Genomic DNA, 16624 nt, shown 5'->3' on the forward strand with positions numbered 1-16624 from the left:
GAAAGAGGACAGAGACCACCATTCTTCCAGTTTAAGGAGGAAGAATATAGAGTGATAGACTGGATGTGAAACAAGGGAACTAGGAGAAGTCTCAGTCTCAGACTTGGATGTCTGGGTAGATTAGAAACACAGAAGACGGAACAGGCTTGGGGGAGATGTAAGGTGACCCTGGGAAAGATAATGCTGTGTGTGCAGTTTATCTGAGTGGATGAAAATTCCACCATTTTTAGAAAACTTTAAATCATTTAAAACACCGTCCCTTAATATGCCAGCACAAACACTCCCTTGGAAATGACTACTTTATTCCTAAAATCCTACAGTAATGGAGGTACTGTTTTTGAAACCCTTTCTAAGGCGTTGTCATTACCGGTGAGCTACATTCTCCCGCTGTACCTCAGGGTTTATTGCCCCAGGGAAGGAGAAAGGTAAATACCATCTAGAACAAAATCCATGGGGCAGGCAAGAAGGAAGATAAGACCTAAAGGAAGTCTCTGAAAAACAGAAAGTAGAATTACAAACCCTTCCGGTGCTTGGAGGGAGAGCAGGAGAACAGGAGTCCAGTGCCCTCCCACCCGTGTCAAACCTTGATGCCAGCGTGGAGAGCAGGAGAAAACCTGCACGGAGGTTGACAGTCAGCCAGAAACACAAAGGATTGGTGCCCCGCTCCTCGACTGGAGCCTGGGGCAGTCACCCACGCAGTGTGTCCCTATGTCCACCTGGGGCAGCTGCAATAAAGCAGAGACAACGGCATGATGTTTAGTCCAGGAGAGGGACTTTCGATGTCCCCTCCCCCCCACCCTGCCCCACCCCAGTTCCCCTTGGCTTGATTGTGGCCTGGGAGAAACCTGGAAGTTCCTAAGACCACTGGGGAATTCAGAGGGCCTTCTAGTTGAGATCCTATCGACCTGCCTCAGGAAATAGAAAACATGCGGCAACATCAAACAGGTGCAGGTCTCTATATACAGAACCAGCAAGGCTGAGACACGATGGCTGAGCCAGGTAGGTAAACCAGCAGGCCCCACCAGACCTCAGCCATGGATGCCAGCAGTCCTGGTGGATGAAGGGCATCTCTGGAGAAGTCACTGAGGACCAGCAGAGAGCACAGGGTCCAGCACCCAGACCAGCCACTCTCTCCTTTGCTCCAGAGTGATACACAGGGATGGGCCAGAGTGCGGAGGGACAGGACGGGGCACACCTAGAGAGCAGGCAATGCAGTCCAGGCAGGGACTGGACTGAATATTTATCCAAAAGAGGGTGAACTAATCTAATAAGAGGATTTTAAAGTAGAAGAGATTCATTTTCCTTTCCTTGGCAAGTTTAAATTCTCCCACCTAATATTAATGGGAATAGGAATTTGTGAGGAAGCAAATATTGGTTCCAAGAAATAAACCTAGATTTCTCTCTCTCTCTCTTTTTTTTTAATGCAGCTGAGTTGCAGTCTGTAATTTTTGACACCTTCCCCAGCTTAGTTTAAAGTCAGGTTTATGAGGAATATTTTATACACAGCACAGTTCTGTCAGCAGGCCTGGAATGTTTAATGTCCTAATCCTGATGATTCTCTGGAACATTTGCTTTTCTTTCCAAGGTGCTCCTTTTTGCCTGCTGGGACACAGAAGCCCTCTCTTCAGACCCTTCCCCACTCACCACCCTTCTCTCCTCTGCACCTTCCGGCCCTGCCTGCCCCAGCAGCCTGGGCACCTGGGGAATCTACGCACACTGGCCTCACGCCGTTTAAGCTTCAAGCATCCCCCTCTCAAGCTTTCTCCTCTCCTCTTCACCCTCTTTCCTTTGCCACCTTGGTTTCTGTGCCCAGGCCATCTCATGATCTCATTTGCCACAGATGCAGCCCTGCTGCCCAGCAACCTCCCAGCATCATTTGTTTGATTGATTTGGAGTTTGTCAACAGTTGGGGTTTTCTCTCTCTGTGAGGAAGAAGAAAGAAACCTCAACACTGCAATTTCCTTCTTATCTCATAGCGATTGCGACAGATTCTGAGTCTCCAGGGCAGAGACGGTGTCTTTACATGCCCTGGTGAGTCTTGCCTTCACAATGGTGAAGAAGTAAGGAGGTGAAAAGGTAAGACAAGAGGGAACGGCATTTGTGTTTAGGGCCGCGCCTGGGTTCATCGGCCAAGGGAGGACCTCAGAGGTGTTTCTCTTCCTGCCTGTGTCTGGTATTTGCAAGCTGACCATGCCTCAAAGGAGCTACACATTTGCAAAGGGACATGCCCAGGAAACTGAATGTCTCCCTGGGCCTCAAGCAGGAGGGAACTTATTTGTCAGGGGTGGGGGTGGAGTCGGGGTGGGGAGAAGCATATAAGAAAGGGAATAAGTGCCAGGGGTGGGTAGAGCTCAGTGGTAGAGCACTTGCTTAGTATGTTTGAAGTCCTGGGTTCAATCCCCAGTACCTCCATTAAAATAAATAAATAAATACCTAATTACTTCCCCACTCCAAAAAAAAAAAAAAAAAAAGAAAGAAAGAAAGAAAGAAAAGAAAAAGAAAAAGAAAAAGAAAAAGAAAAAGAAAGAGAGGAAGTGCCAGAAGAGAGTGTGGCTGTGGGATGCTGGCTCTCTCCCTGCATGACAGCTTTTCCCTGATGTCACTAACACATTTACCTGACTCAGGAGCCAGCCAGAGGGAGCCCAGGCTGCAGTCAAACCTTCTGATGAAGCTAGTATCTTAAAGACCTTAGGCTTTATCAGAGCTCCAAAGGAAGGAGGGGTGGAGAGACACTGTCTGTGTTTATTCAATCCCCTTCCCTGACAGCTCTGCAGTCAGATAGTGGATTCTAGTCCCTGACTCCTCACTGATGACCCAAGAGGCTTTGAGGAAGTTACCTAACCTCCTAGTGCCTCCGTTTCTCTATCTGTCATAGGAACTAACCCACTGGGTTGTAGCAGAGATGGAATGAGAGAATCTATATGCACTTGGCACATGAGAAGGGCTCAAAAAATGGTAGTTGCTATGATTTTTTTTTTCCAACTAGGTACCAAGGATGCTGAAAAGGGTGAAGCTAAAAAGAAGAGAATCCCCAAGTCTCAGGGTAAAGAAACTTACTGACACCCTCAGTAAAATCAAACCCAGATCCACTAATGTGGGCAGTGAAGGTGAAATTCTCATGGGGCTGGGGAAGGGGTGCAGATTTCCCTGCCCGTGGTGGCACCAGTGAGATTAGGGAGACGTCTCGAGGGGAAGGTTAATCTTGGGAGACAGAGAGGAGATCCAGCCACCCTTCCCATGTGGACAGTCTCCCTGCAGCCGGGGCTGACCTTGGAGGAAGTGGGTTTGATTTTATTGAGGAAGCCAACACGTTTCCTTCTGTCCAATGTGGCCTCTGTGTTGTTCACATTATTGGTTTCCAGGATGTGAAGTGTCATCCTAGGACAGTCTGGGAAAGAATGGGCTGAATACCTCTTCAGAGAGCATTAGCCAACTATTGAAGAAAGTGGGGTTCACCTCCCCTTCAGACTTAATAATCACATGCTGCTTAAGGAGCAGCAGAAATAGTTGAGGTAATTGTGAAAGCAAACCTTTTTTTTTAGCAATTGTGATATAAGGCTCACAGCGATCCTGTTAGGCTAGTAGTATTCCTATCTTACAGAACAGGAAACTGAAGACTTGATGAATTTAAGTAGCCTCCTGTGGCCACAAAGAAAGTAGGTGACTGACTCTGGAAGTAAATTTGGGTTTGTTTTTGTTTTTGTTTTTCTTTCTTTTTTTGTTCTCTAATGAGATAAAGTTAATGAATAACACTGTAGAAATTTAAAGTGTACAATGAGTTGTTTGATATTCATATATATCATGAAATAATTACCACAATAAGGTTAATTAAGACATCCATCACCTCATATAGTTACTCTGTGTGTGTGTGTGTGTGTGTGTGTGTGTGTGTGTGTGTGTGTGTGTGTGTGTTGAGAACATTTAAAATCTACTCTTGGCAAATTTCAAATATACAATACAGTATTATGAACTATAGCCACTGTGCATTAGATCCATGAACTTGCATCTATTTGAATTCAGAGTCTGTGTTCCTACCAGTTTTCTGTCTCTTAGAGGATTTTGGATCGTATTTCAATCTAGTGAGAAAAGCATGTGTAAGATCTGCTTCCTTTCTAAACACTTCTGGACATTTACTTTCTCCTTAAAGTTCTGGGACATTTCAAGGCTCAAAGAACAAGTGTCTTGTTTCTGCCCCCTAGAGGCAGTGGTTAAAAAGTGTGCTCAAAACCTGGACAGGTCCAGACCCGCAGGAAACAAACCTAAAAAAACACCATTTAGTTCACGAAAAGTTGGTGATAATGGGTTGGGGACTTTTTGGATCAGGAGTGATAACAGTATATCGACAACAGGACCTTCAGTCAGACTGGAGTCATTTTTAATACATGCCCCCCGATAATTCTTATGCTCACAAAAATACATCTGATCGATCCATCCTAAGAGGGTTTGAAGACAGCCTCCCATCTATAGTCCACTGTTACTTTAACAGGTGGCAGATCCCAAGGAACTTGAGGCTGGGTTCCTGTCCATGGTCAATGACACCACCTCTCAGACCCTTGGCTTCCTAATTCAGAAAGTGGCCCATCTTCTAAAAGATGTGGAAGCCAGGAGAGCCAGGTTGTGCTCACAGACAGGGTGTGCTTTACTTAGTTCCCATCGGGAACATGACAGGGTGAATATTCACCAAGCTTCTTTCCTGCTTCAAGATTCCTGAGTCTCTTTCTGTCTCTGCTGGACCCCAGTCCCCTGTTGAGAGGCTGCAGGGAAACCTTGGCTGACCTGCTAAGGAGGCTGTCTCCACAAGGGCGCAGACATTTCCTCCTGCCTCCCTGCTCACAACTCTTCTGGGAGTGGTTTGTGATCTCCTTCCTCCCGAGGTTCTGAGCTTTGCATGTCCCTGTTGTTTACAATCACAGCCACGCTGCAGGATCCTTCTTTTCTCAGCCCTGTGGAGCATAAAGGCCCTGGGGAACGTAAGGTTGGTTTGGAAAGGCCAGTCCTCCAGAAACCCAGAAATAAAGCTTCTGAGATCCTGAACTCTGGAGTCAGATGGACCAGTCTTCAGATCCTAGCTCTGCTACTCCTTAGCTGTGTGATTTGGGGCAAGTTGCTTGGTCATTCTACCCTTGGTTTCCTCATCTGTGAAATGGGCATGAGAATAGTACCTATATCATTGGGTTGTGGAAAAGATGAAAGAAGATGATGCCATGACAAATGTTTGATTAATACTCAGTACATGACAGGTGTCCTGGAATGTTCCCTGACTGCCACAATTGGGGAATGGCCAGGTAGTTCACAACTGGTACCCCACACAGAGATTAGCATCCAAGAGCCTTCTTCAGGGAGCTTGCCCTCTACAGTGACCCAAAACACCTGTGTGTCCCCTCACTCTTGTTCAGAGGTGCTCTAACGAAGCCAAACCAACCTCCCTTGCCCACATTTCTCAAGATGAGTCCCTAATGGGTCCTGGGGCTCACAGTGCCATTCCAAGTCACTGGAGGGTGTGGCCATCTGGGTTCAAGGCTGCAGGAAAAGAGATGCATGGGGCCTCACAGACGCCCTTCACAGGAGCCAGTCCACCAAGTGAGACCTAGGAGGGCTGAAGGGTGGCCCTGCTCGGCACTCTGGTTGTTTGCAGTTGGAAAACGAATAACAACTGCCTTTACCCATGTAAGAAGCTACTGCTGTTGACTAAGATCATATCCCACTGAAACGCCCAGGCACTGCAGGGCAGCAGCAAATAAGCACGTGGAACTGGCCAGAAGGGGGACTAGGTCTCAAGAGCAAGTTGCTTTTTGGCTGAAGAGAAAGGTCTTAATAAGAACAAGAACTGGCTTACAAACAAACACAGCTTTCGCTGTTGTTGCTGTTTGGGGGGGGGGGTAATTAGGTTTATTTATTTTATTTATTCATTTTTTAACAGAGGTATTGGGGATTGAACCCAGGACCTCACACATGCAAAGCATGAGCTCTACCATTGAGCTGCACCCTCCCCTGCAAACACAGCTTTTGAGTCTGCATCATCTCCCTCCAACCCAAGAACTGCTATGGCTCCCAGGGCCTGCGGGGCCTGCTTCGGGGTCAGCGTGAGGTAGAGGGCCCTGGGCTCAGGTCTCACAGTTCACAAGGGGCCCCATCCTCTGGCTCTGGTTGTTATCTCTAGATGATGGATTGAAAGAAAGTGACCTTCAGGGTAGAACTCTAAATGTGAGTTCCATCACTGCCTGTAGACACTTCATGTAATATACTTATATTTAAAATATGCCCTGGCATCATCTTGCAAAAGCGTAATTACCTTTATTTTTCTGTGATAAAAGTATTAATCTGTCAAACGTAAATATTTAAAATAGACCACAGTTCTCAGTAAACTTTCTGGGGGAGGGAGCATTTCTTCCCATTTTAATATACTAGGAACCTTTCAAAATGCACACAAGTGCAGGTCAGTTTTGACCTCCCAGAGGCCTGGTGACAAGAGCAAATAATTAGTGTAGCCTTGTGTCTCTCTTGCAAAAACAGTTTCTCCCTTTATCACTTTGAATTTTCTCAGGATCTCTTTGAGATAGCCTTGTAAAGGATCAGCCCTCCCTTTTCATTCAGAGTCAATTCATCTGCAAGAACAAACCCTGAAAATTCCCTTTGTTCAGACTGAAGGGCCCCTGAATATTCTCACTTGGAATGTCTGTCCCCCACCCTACATCCATTCCACCAGAGTTTGTACTACAGACAGAGCACATTTCTCTGGATTCATGACAGCTCTAAACCATGACTCCACAGGGCCCCAACTGGTTTTCTTTTGCGTCTTATGTAAGCTTCCAAAGCCTGCAGTGAAATACATCCAAGTTCTAACTTGAGTATCTGCCACCTGCCCCGTCCCGCTTTGATTAAGCTGATGTACTTGGCCTCGATATCTAGGATGTTTTTGTTCACCTGGCACACACCAGAAATCAGTTTCAAGAAAAAAGTGGACAAGGCCTCCCTCTCCAACTTCCTCTCCTCAAGTTAGTAAAAATGTCAGTAATGGACCATATCCAGCCAGAGAGCTGGCAGCCAACACACAAACGCAGATAAATCGCTGCCACACCATTTTCTCACACAGAGTGCCAACATCTCACCCTTTAGGGACCAGGTTTCCTTGTGACCCGTGGCTAGCAGGAAAACCCAGCAGGCTTAGAGCTGATCCAGAGCCCCCTGAGTCTGTTTTGGGGTATGAATCGTTTGCTCAACAGATATGTACATTTTAAGATTATATTTTTAAAAATTGAGATGTGAGTCACATAACATAAAATCAGCACTTTAAAGTTTACAATTCAATGTTTTTAAATATAGTCCTGTGTTGTGCAACCATCACCACTCTCTAATTCCAAAGGATTTCCTTCATGACCAAAAGAAACCTCATGCAAAGTCATTTCCCATCACCTTCTTCCCCTACCCATTAGCAACCACTCATCTACCTTCTGTCTTTATGGATTTGCCTATTCTGGACATGTAATTTAAGTGAATTCAAACAATATGTGGCCTTCTGTGTCTGGCTTATTTCATTTAGCTTAATGTTTCCACAGTTCCCCCATTTGTAGCATGCAACAGGACCTCATTGCTTTCTATGTTGAATACTATTCCACTGTATAGCTGGATCAATTTTATTCATCCTTGCATGAGCTGACAGACATTTGGGTGTTTCCACTTTTGGGCTATTATGACTATTGCTGCTATGGACATTTGTGGACAAATTTCTGTGTAGACATATGTTTTCAATTCCCTTGGGTAGATACCTAGGAGTGGAATTGCAGCATCATATGGTGAGTCTACATTTAACTTTTTGAGGAACTGCCGAACTATTTTCCCACTCGGTGCACAGTAACCGAGCCGTGCTACACTCTGTGCCAAGAACCAACAGCACAGTGGTGGACCCAGCAGGCCTGGCCACTTGCCCTCATGGGGTATGCGGCTCAGCAGGAGAAGGAAGCGTTAAACAGATCATTAAAAAGTAGAGTTTTAAGCACACTTGTACAAATGCCAGGTAGGGGGTGTTCAGGCCACTATGAAACTGTGAGATACGGGGAGTCCTAACTTGAGGATTGAACAAGGTCATAAAGACAAGGACACAGACACTCTTGTGAAAGCAGATCCAGGGCCTGTGATTAAATTTAAAGCAACAAAAACAACAACAAAACCTCCCAATCAGCTAAAAACAAAAATGAAGAAGTTCTTGTAATTCAGTGGGTTTCTGAAAGTTCTCTCCTCTTGAGGGGCAGAGAAACTCCACACAGGGGCTCTGGGAGTCTCTGAAATGATTGATGGGAATATTTAGACATGAAAATGTGACAAGGGAACAGGTCATAACATTTGAGGAGGATAATTCTTGACGACTCCCTTCAGGTAGCTGAAGAAACTCTCACACTGCCCTCCTCCTCGAGAGGGAATCAGGGCTGTGCCTCTTTAAGGCCAAGGAGAATTTACTCCCTTCTTCACCTGCCCCTGACTTCCTGGCTCAGACCTCTGCAGCTTTCCCTCCCCTGCAGCTGTTCCCAACATTCACTCAAACAAAATCAATGCCCTATCATTTAAAGTAGCAAAGTTCAGCCCCCGACAGGAAGAACGGAGTTCTGAAAATTCAGCAATTAATTCCCAGTGATGCGAATGTTTAGTTTAGTTTGACCTCAAGAGGTTGAAGTCACGATATTTCAAGTGGCAGAATTGATAGTTTCATTCCTGTTGAGTTCATCTGAAATATTTGTCCTTTGATCAAGACACTGGACTAGGTGCTGGGGGAAGATGCACAGAAACATAGGCATCAGCATGAGTTGCTGCCCTTAAAAAAAAATCCAGTGAGAGAGAAGAGCCTAATGAAAGATACACGCAGCATGTTGAGAGTCCAATGAGTCCCGTGAGTCTGATGGGCCTACGAGAGACAGAGGTGTGTGGAGGAGGAAGAGCGTTCTCCTGGGCTGGGCTGGGCACACCAGACCTCATGAAGGAGGTAGGACTGAGGGTGAACAGGCTTTACACAGGCTTCCAGAGAAGATGAAATTCTAACAGGGCGGATGACAGATGCAAAGGCCCAGGGGTAGGAAATTAAAAGATATATTAGGTATGACATAGAGGTTCCTGAATGATGCTTTGTTTTTTTTAAAAAATGAGGACACCTTTAAGTTTCTAATTTTTGTCAATTAGTCCCAATAAGGCCTAAGATTTTTCTTTCATCGGTAACCAAGGAGAGGCCCAACTATTAGGGTGCAATGATCAAAAAGAAAACACTGTTGGCCATTCCATTCCTTTTTCCCTTGCTTCACTCCCAGTGTGGGAAACGTCCTACAAGCTTAGGGTCCCATGATGCAGACGACAGTGGACATGCAGGAAAGGCCTCTTTTGTGGCCAGTCTTGGCTGGTGCTGGATCCCTGGAGAAGCAGGTGGGGGTCTCTGGGATGGGTCAGAACATACCCTCCCCTCCGCCACACACAAACACAGGGTGGTCTCGCCTATCAGCTGTGGCATTGGGCTTTTTGTCTTCCGTTCTCCGTTTTGGCACTGGTTGGTTCATTTCTACACTCCCCAGACCTTCTCCAAGGGAATCTTTGGAATTTCTCTGTTCCTTTCCTTGACAGCACTGGTTCTCAATAGGGTGGCTGCTGCCCTCCAGGAGGAGTTTTAGAAAGGTGTGGGGGCTGGTTTTGGTGGTCTCAGTGCTGGAGAGGGCACTCTTGGCCTTTAGTAGGGGGAGATCAGGGATGCCAGAAGCCCTCCTGCAAAGGGCTGGGTACTTCTGCAGGAACTGTCCTGTACCCAACACGATGTTTGAGTGTTTCCCGAGACATTCTTATAGGTAAAACTATTTATAGTGCTTTGAGCCTTGAAACCTAACTCCACTTTACCCATGTTTATGGGTAAAGTCATTTTTGCATATTTTTATATGCCCCGATTCCCCACTCCTCCACCACCCCCAGGAATGCAACTACCCTGTAAACAGAGGAAAAATTGCTCTTTGTCTTGTGTAGGATTTTACAGCATTCATCGTTTTGGAATAATCACACTGCCCACAGCAGCTCCATTTGTGTTTTTTGGGTTTCCCAAGTGATATACCTGGAGCAGTCTGCAACTGCGGTGCCCACATGCAAAGTGATGCTGTGTACAGCTGCAGGACACTTGACTTCTCTACTACAACTTTGAGCACAGCCACACCCGAGAACTTGTATTTTGAAAGACATAATATTTTATTATAAATTGGTTGCCTTTTCCCTTATATTACAGATTGCATCTGTGATATGGTATTTTCCAAAGATGCCACACCAATATATATCCTCACGCCACATGCATATGCTTCTTACAGCAAGACACTGATATTCCTCCACTGAGTTGGCACCAGGGATCAGGGGTGGGTGGTGTTCTGTGTTCCCTTCTCTTGTATTTGGCTAGACCTTTGCAACTGCCTTGACCAACAGAATGTGGTAGAAGTAAGGCTGTGTGAATTCTGAAACCAGGTGCAATTACACACAAAATACAATTTTATGTGTCAACTTGGCTGGGCCACAGTGCCCAGATATTTGGGGTTTTGTTGTTGTTGTTGTTGTTGTTGTTTTGTTTTGTTTTGTTTTGTTTTGTTTTGTTTTTGTTTAGTGGAGGTACTAGGGATTGAATCCAGGACATCATGCACGCTAAGCACATGCTCTACCACTGAACTATACTCACCCCTCAACACCCAGATCTTTGGTAAAACATTATCTGGATGTTTCTGTGAGGGTCTGGGGGGATGAGACTAACATTTAAGTCTGTAGACTATGAGTAAAGCAGACTGCCCTTCATGATGTGGGTGAGCCTCATCCAATCAGTTGAAGACTCAAATAGAACAAAAGACTGACTTTCCACAAGCAAGGGGGAATTCTACAGCAGATGGCTTTTGGACTTGAACTGCAGCCTTGGCTCTTCTCTGGGTCTCCAGTCTACTGGCCTACTTTGCAGATTTTGGACTTGCAGCTTCCATAATTGCATGAACCAATTCCTAAAATTTAATCTCTTTATATATATTATATATTATATATTATATATTATATATATATATAGCTGACCCTTGAACAGCACAGGGATTAAGGATGCTGATCCTCTGCATAGTTGAAAATATGCATATAGTTTATAATCTGCCCTCCATATCCAAGGTTCCTCCGTATCCATGGTTCTGCATCCAAGGATTCAACCAATCAAGTATGGCATAGTAGTGTAGTATTTACTATTGAAAAAAATCCCTGTATAAGTGGAACTGTACAGTTCAAACCCATGTTGTTCAAGAGTCAACAGTCATGTATCTCCTCTTGGTTTTTTTTTTTTCTCTCAAGTACTCTGACTAATACACCAGGTCATAAAAGGCAATACAGCCTTCACCCTGCTCTCTTTGTCTCTGGACACTTGCCTTCTGGAAGAAGCCATCGTGTTGTGAGGAAGCCCAGGCCACATGTAGAAGCCACATGTGGATGTTCCCGCAGATGGCCCCCGCAAAGCTCCGGGCTGGCAGCCAGCGTCAATCACCAGACATGTGAGTGAAGCACCTTTGAATGACTCCGACCCCCAGCCTTCCTCAACACCTGCCATCTGAAGCCCTGGACATCACGGGGCAGAGGTGAGCCATCTCACTGTGTTCATCTGGATTCCCAACCAACAGAAATCTTCAGATAACAAATAACGAAATAATTTTGCTTCACAACTTAGTTGAACATTTCAGTCTAAATGATTCAATACTTGAAAGACCAAGATAGATAGCGTTTCTAAAGAGGGTGAAGAGTAAAATTAAGGAAGGCTTTGCTATCAAATTTGTGAAGAGCTGAGCTCGCCCTCCCTCTGTGACTTCCTGCACAGGTGCTTTAAGTGATGACGCCAAGTAGGGCCTAAACCACACCCTCCAATGTCCGGCTCAGAGAGATGCCACTTCCCTTCCCAGGAGCTACACGCCAGGCCCCCAGGGGTCTGGCCTGCCCACCTTTGAGGAAGACTGATGGCCAACTTTTGGGAAGAAGCCACTGTCCGGGAGTACCTGGCTGCTTTCCAGAACTTCTGAAATGAGGACATTTAGATGGGCCACCTCCAGATCCAGAGTCATGCCCTCTGGAGGCTGAGAGGAAATTCAACCAAGCCCCAGGCTGTTCAGGAAGAGATAGAAGCTGGCCCCAGGATGCTGACACCAGGGAAGGGAAGCCCAGATTGTGAAGCAAAGGCTCCGGGCCAAAGCTTTCCTTCAGACTACAACACTCTGACTTGGGAATCTGAATTCAGGCCAAAGAAAATAATTCTGACTAGTAGCTAGTAGCCAGGGCAACTGTGCCCACGATGACGCTGACGTGTTCTCAAAGCAGATCGGCCAGGTGGGAACCTGGGAGGGTCCCAGCCACAAAGCTGGGAAAAAAGTGTTCTGTACAGTTAAAGTTCTTCACCCCCTTGCAACATGTGCAGGCAGTAAAGATGGCCAGAGGTTATGAAGGGCGTGCCACACGCCAGGCACCAGGGTAACCTCTTTACCAACATCATCTCATTGAATTCTTAAAATACCCTCTGAAGCAGGTACAGTATTAGCTCCACTGAACAGATGAAGAGACTGAGGCTTGGCCTGCGATAGAAGTCAGGTAGGTGGTATTTCAAAGCCCATCCTCTCACCCACTTTGCTGTTATCCTGCTTTCAAAGGCAGGGCGAAGCTTCCTTACTTACTACTTGAGTGTGTGTTTCCCAAGTTCAAGGACATGCTCCAGCATAACCACAGTACAACCATGACAATTAGGAAATTGACACTGATTCAATAACACCGTCTAATCCACAGACCCCATTCAGATTTCACTGACTGTGCCAATTATCTTGGTTATAGGTCCAGCACCCAAACCAGGATCACAGCTGCATTCACTTGCCATATCCCTTTGGTCTCTTTCAATCTAGGACAGTTCCTCAGGCTTTCCTTATCTTTCACGACCTTGATGTTTTGGAAGAGCACAGGCCAGTCACATTATGGCATGCTCCTCAAATGGGGTTTGTCTGATGCTTCCTCATCATTTATGTATTTGGGGCAGGAATACTGCAAAGATGGTGCTGTGCTCTTTTCAGGGCATCATATTAGGAAGCTCATGACATAAGTGTGTGTCATTGCTGGTAAACACAGAGGGAGTTTTAAGCAAGGACTTGGAGTCCTATACGGAGAAGAAAGACTGCAAGAGCCTGGAATTCTGCCCCATGTAACAAACGCTTTAATACGCTTTGACCAGCGGGCCAGCCAGGCAGAAGCCAGCCCTGTTCTATAAAGGGGAACAACAGAATCGCTGGGAAGCTGTTAGGACAGAACAGGCTGTGTGGGCTGGGACTCCGGAGGGGAGAACCTGAGTGGTTGGAAGGAATTCTCCAACAAGCAATTTGGAGGGGAGTGTAGGGCCCCACAGGGGTATCCTCACACAGCTGGAAGAGCAAAGAGCTGGATACTGGTAAGAAGAAGAGTGAAGCTGATATGGGAAAGGGAAGGAAAACCGGAAGGAAGAAAAAATGGGTGGGAGGAGAATAACAGGAAAAAGCAGCAGCATCCAAAGGGCTCAAAATATTCGCTTCATACACCTTCATGGGAGTTTAAAAACTGTAGTGTTTAGTTGGCTGTGCTTCTTATTCACTGCACTTGGAGTCAGACCACCTGTGTTAATCCCAGATTGCTGGGTCAGTTACTCAGTCTTGCTGATTCTCAGTTTTCTCATCTGTAAGATGAGGAGAAAAATACCTCCCAGCATTGCCCGGAGACCACACCCCACCACATACCCCGCAATATTGACAGTGCGTCTGCTGTGTGGCACCCCTGCTCCCTGGGCTGGGAATGCTGCTGAGAGCAAAACAGAAAGGAATGCCTGCCTCCATGGACCTGACTTTCTAGGGGGGCAGCCTTCCAGAGTGTTCTCTAAACTGTGGAGCACGGTGCATAGTCGAGGAATTACTGCTCTCCAAGGTAACGGTGAGTGTGACCTGCGTACTACAGATGGGAACTAAGTCTCAGAGGCCATGGGAGCAATGGTAGCACTAAGCAGAAAAGGGGGGTCACCACCCTCTGTTCAGACTCTTATGGATGGAAGAAATGTGCCCATATGAAAACCCGACATAGCTGGTAAGAGCAGAAAAGCTCTGGAAGGACAGTCACTAAACTTCCCGGGGAGGAGGATAATGACAAGTTTTACCCAGCCACAGCCGCTGAGCAAACTGGGCGTCTGTGTGACTTCGGGAGTCTGGAGACAGCGATCCCGCTGGGGGAAAAGTTGCCCCCTGCGTTCGGCCGTTGGCTCCCTCTTGCCTTTCTGAACTTCTCTGCTCTTTCTTAAATCCATGTCCTCCTCACATCTCCCCAAAGCCACACAAGCGCCAGCACACACACCGTCAAACATTTCAGTCGTCATGATTTCCAGTTGGACTTCATCCCTAAGCACCTACCTCCCTTTCCATTTTCTCACCTTCCTCTTGACTTTACAGAGGGCTGATTTACATGCCAAAAAAAAAAAAAAGTTTTTAACAGAAGCATACAAAGCAACTCACTAAAAACCATTTCTTTTTGTCATGGTGAAATAGCCATAACACATTTATCTTTTTAAACATTTGTAAGTAAACAATTAAATGGCATTAAATATATTCCCAATGTTGTGTAACCATCATCACTCTCTTTATCTAAAATTCTTTTTCTCTCCCTGACTCTTGTGAATCTGCTTTTCCTGGAGTGTAGGGGATGGGCTGGGAGATTTCTCCATGGGTTACTCCCTCCGAGGGAGTTGTCCATTCCCATCTTCCTGGGGTAGGTTTTGGAACTTTTTCTTCTTCTTGGAGCTGCTGTCCTTGCTGCCAGCAGCCTCTTCAGGTCCACTGCTAAGCGGCTCCTCCTTGGAAGAGAATTTCCTCTTTTTCTTGGGGACACCCTTGTTTCCTGACTCTTCAGGGTCAGTCACTAACTGTTCCTCTTTAGGGAAGGATTTCTTCCTCTTGGGAAGATTTCACTGCCAACTGTCTGTTCAAGATCACTACTAACCAGTTCCTCCCTGGAAGAGGATTTCTTTTTCTTGGTTTTGGAGAAAGAGACGGATGCATATTCCATCCCATTCTCCTGAGGAGCCTCCTGGGGCTCTTGGTTTTTCTTTTTTATGGGTCTCTCACCTGTCCCCTCGCACTCCCCCAGAACACCACTGCGGTCTTCTGAAGATGTGAGGGCCATGGCAGAAGCTGTCTGTCTTCCTTCTTCAAGCATTTCTCCTATTTCTCCAGCTTCCTGGTCATCTCAGCAGCCATTTCCTCTGCCTGAAGCATTGCCTCCTTGATGGCATCCAGATTCTTTCGAAGAATCTCCCCAGTCTCACAGAAGAACAGCTGCTCCTCGGCTTGTTCCTGAAGCTTCTCTCTAAATACACCTGTGGGCACCTCAGAGAAGCAACCAGTTTCTGAGGCAATACTGCATTTGTCTGCCAGGTATCAGGAGATTCAGCCTTTGTTCTCGGCAGCTGCATGGCCAATGAAGGTAGAGGGGAAAGGAGTTCATATTTTGGGGTGTTTCCCCTTGTCTTTAGGGCTCCAGAAACTTGGTCCCTTTGCTGAGCCCAGGGAATCACTCAGATACCAGGACTGCCCATACTTAAAATTTTTTCATTACCTCCAACAAAAACTCTATACCTATTAACAGTGATTCTTCCTTCTGCCTTCCCCCCAGCGCCTGGTGACCTCTGTTCTATTTTCTGTCTCCATGAATTGGCCTGTTCTTGAAACGTCATATAAATGGAATCCTACAATATTTGCCTCTCTGTATCTGGCTTATTTTTTTCTGGCATAATGTTTTCCAGGCCCATCCAAGTTTTAGTGTATATCAAAAATCCCTTACTTTTTATGGCTGAATCAAACATTTTGTTTCTCTGTCCATCTGTTGATAGATGTTTGGGCGGCTTCCTCCTCTTGGCCGTTGTTAATAATGCTGCTATGAACATGGGTGTGTGAATATCATTAGCTCCAGCCTCTGCTTTCAGCGCCTCAGGATACATACCCAGAGTGGTGCACTGTGAGCACATTCAAAAGGCTGCCTCCTTTGCAGATGATTCCATGTCCATGAGTGTACAAGCTGCCTCTCCCAACAGAGCACTGCATGTGGGCTGCACCATGTGTACAAACCATGTGGAAGCTGGTACCGTAACCTTCACCGCACCACATTTCTCTTGGCTTCAGACTCCTGGCTGGGCAACCAATGATTAATCTAGGGCAACCCTCTCAACTTCCAGATGAGGAAAGTAAGACTCAGAGAAGTGAAGTGTCCTGTGAAAAGACACTGAGTGAATAGCAGAACTGAAATTCAAACCCACAGGTCCTGACGCCAGCATAGACTCTCTCTGGTGCTGCCCCGCCTTTCACTTCCATCACTCTGCTTCCCATGGCTCCAGCTCTGCAAACTCTTTAATTATTTGGGAAATCATTATTTTTCTCCTTTTTAAACTTCTCCAACAGTTATGCAGTTTCAAATTCCAAAGGCTAAAAGTACTGCTACGTGGTACCAAACAGGGTGGACATTAACTGTCTAATGTGGGAGAGATGCCACAAATCCCACTGCTGAAGCGTCAGCTGTGTTTCTTATTTTATAATACTTTCCATTAGTTGGTTCCCCAAAT

The 16624-nt window shown here is 46.1% G+C and overlaps 1 long non-coding RNA gene and 1 pseudogene across 1 annotated transcript in view; both read right to left on the bottom strand.

Moving 5' to 3' along the window:
- Positions 1-319: 319 nt before the first annotated feature.
- The window catches only part of LOC105074670 (uncharacterized), a 32815-nt gene continuing 16510 nt past the window's right edge, over positions 320-16624 (bottom strand). Inside the window, exon 4 of the long non-coding RNA XR_012507495.1 lies at positions 320-725. This is a non-coding gene — a long non-coding RNA (uncharacterized LOC105074670). The remainder of the gene's footprint in view (positions 726-16624) is intronic.
- LOC105074745 (nucleolar protein 56-like) lies at positions 13137-16391 on the bottom strand (annotated as a pseudogene).

The sequence above is a fragment of the Camelus bactrianus genome, chromosome 6, assembly GCF_048773025.1.
Source record: "Camelus bactrianus isolate YW-2024 breed Bactrian camel chromosome 6, ASM4877302v1, whole genome shotgun sequence".
Lineage (NCBI taxonomy): Eukaryota > Metazoa > Chordata > Mammalia > Artiodactyla > Camelidae > Camelus > Camelus bactrianus.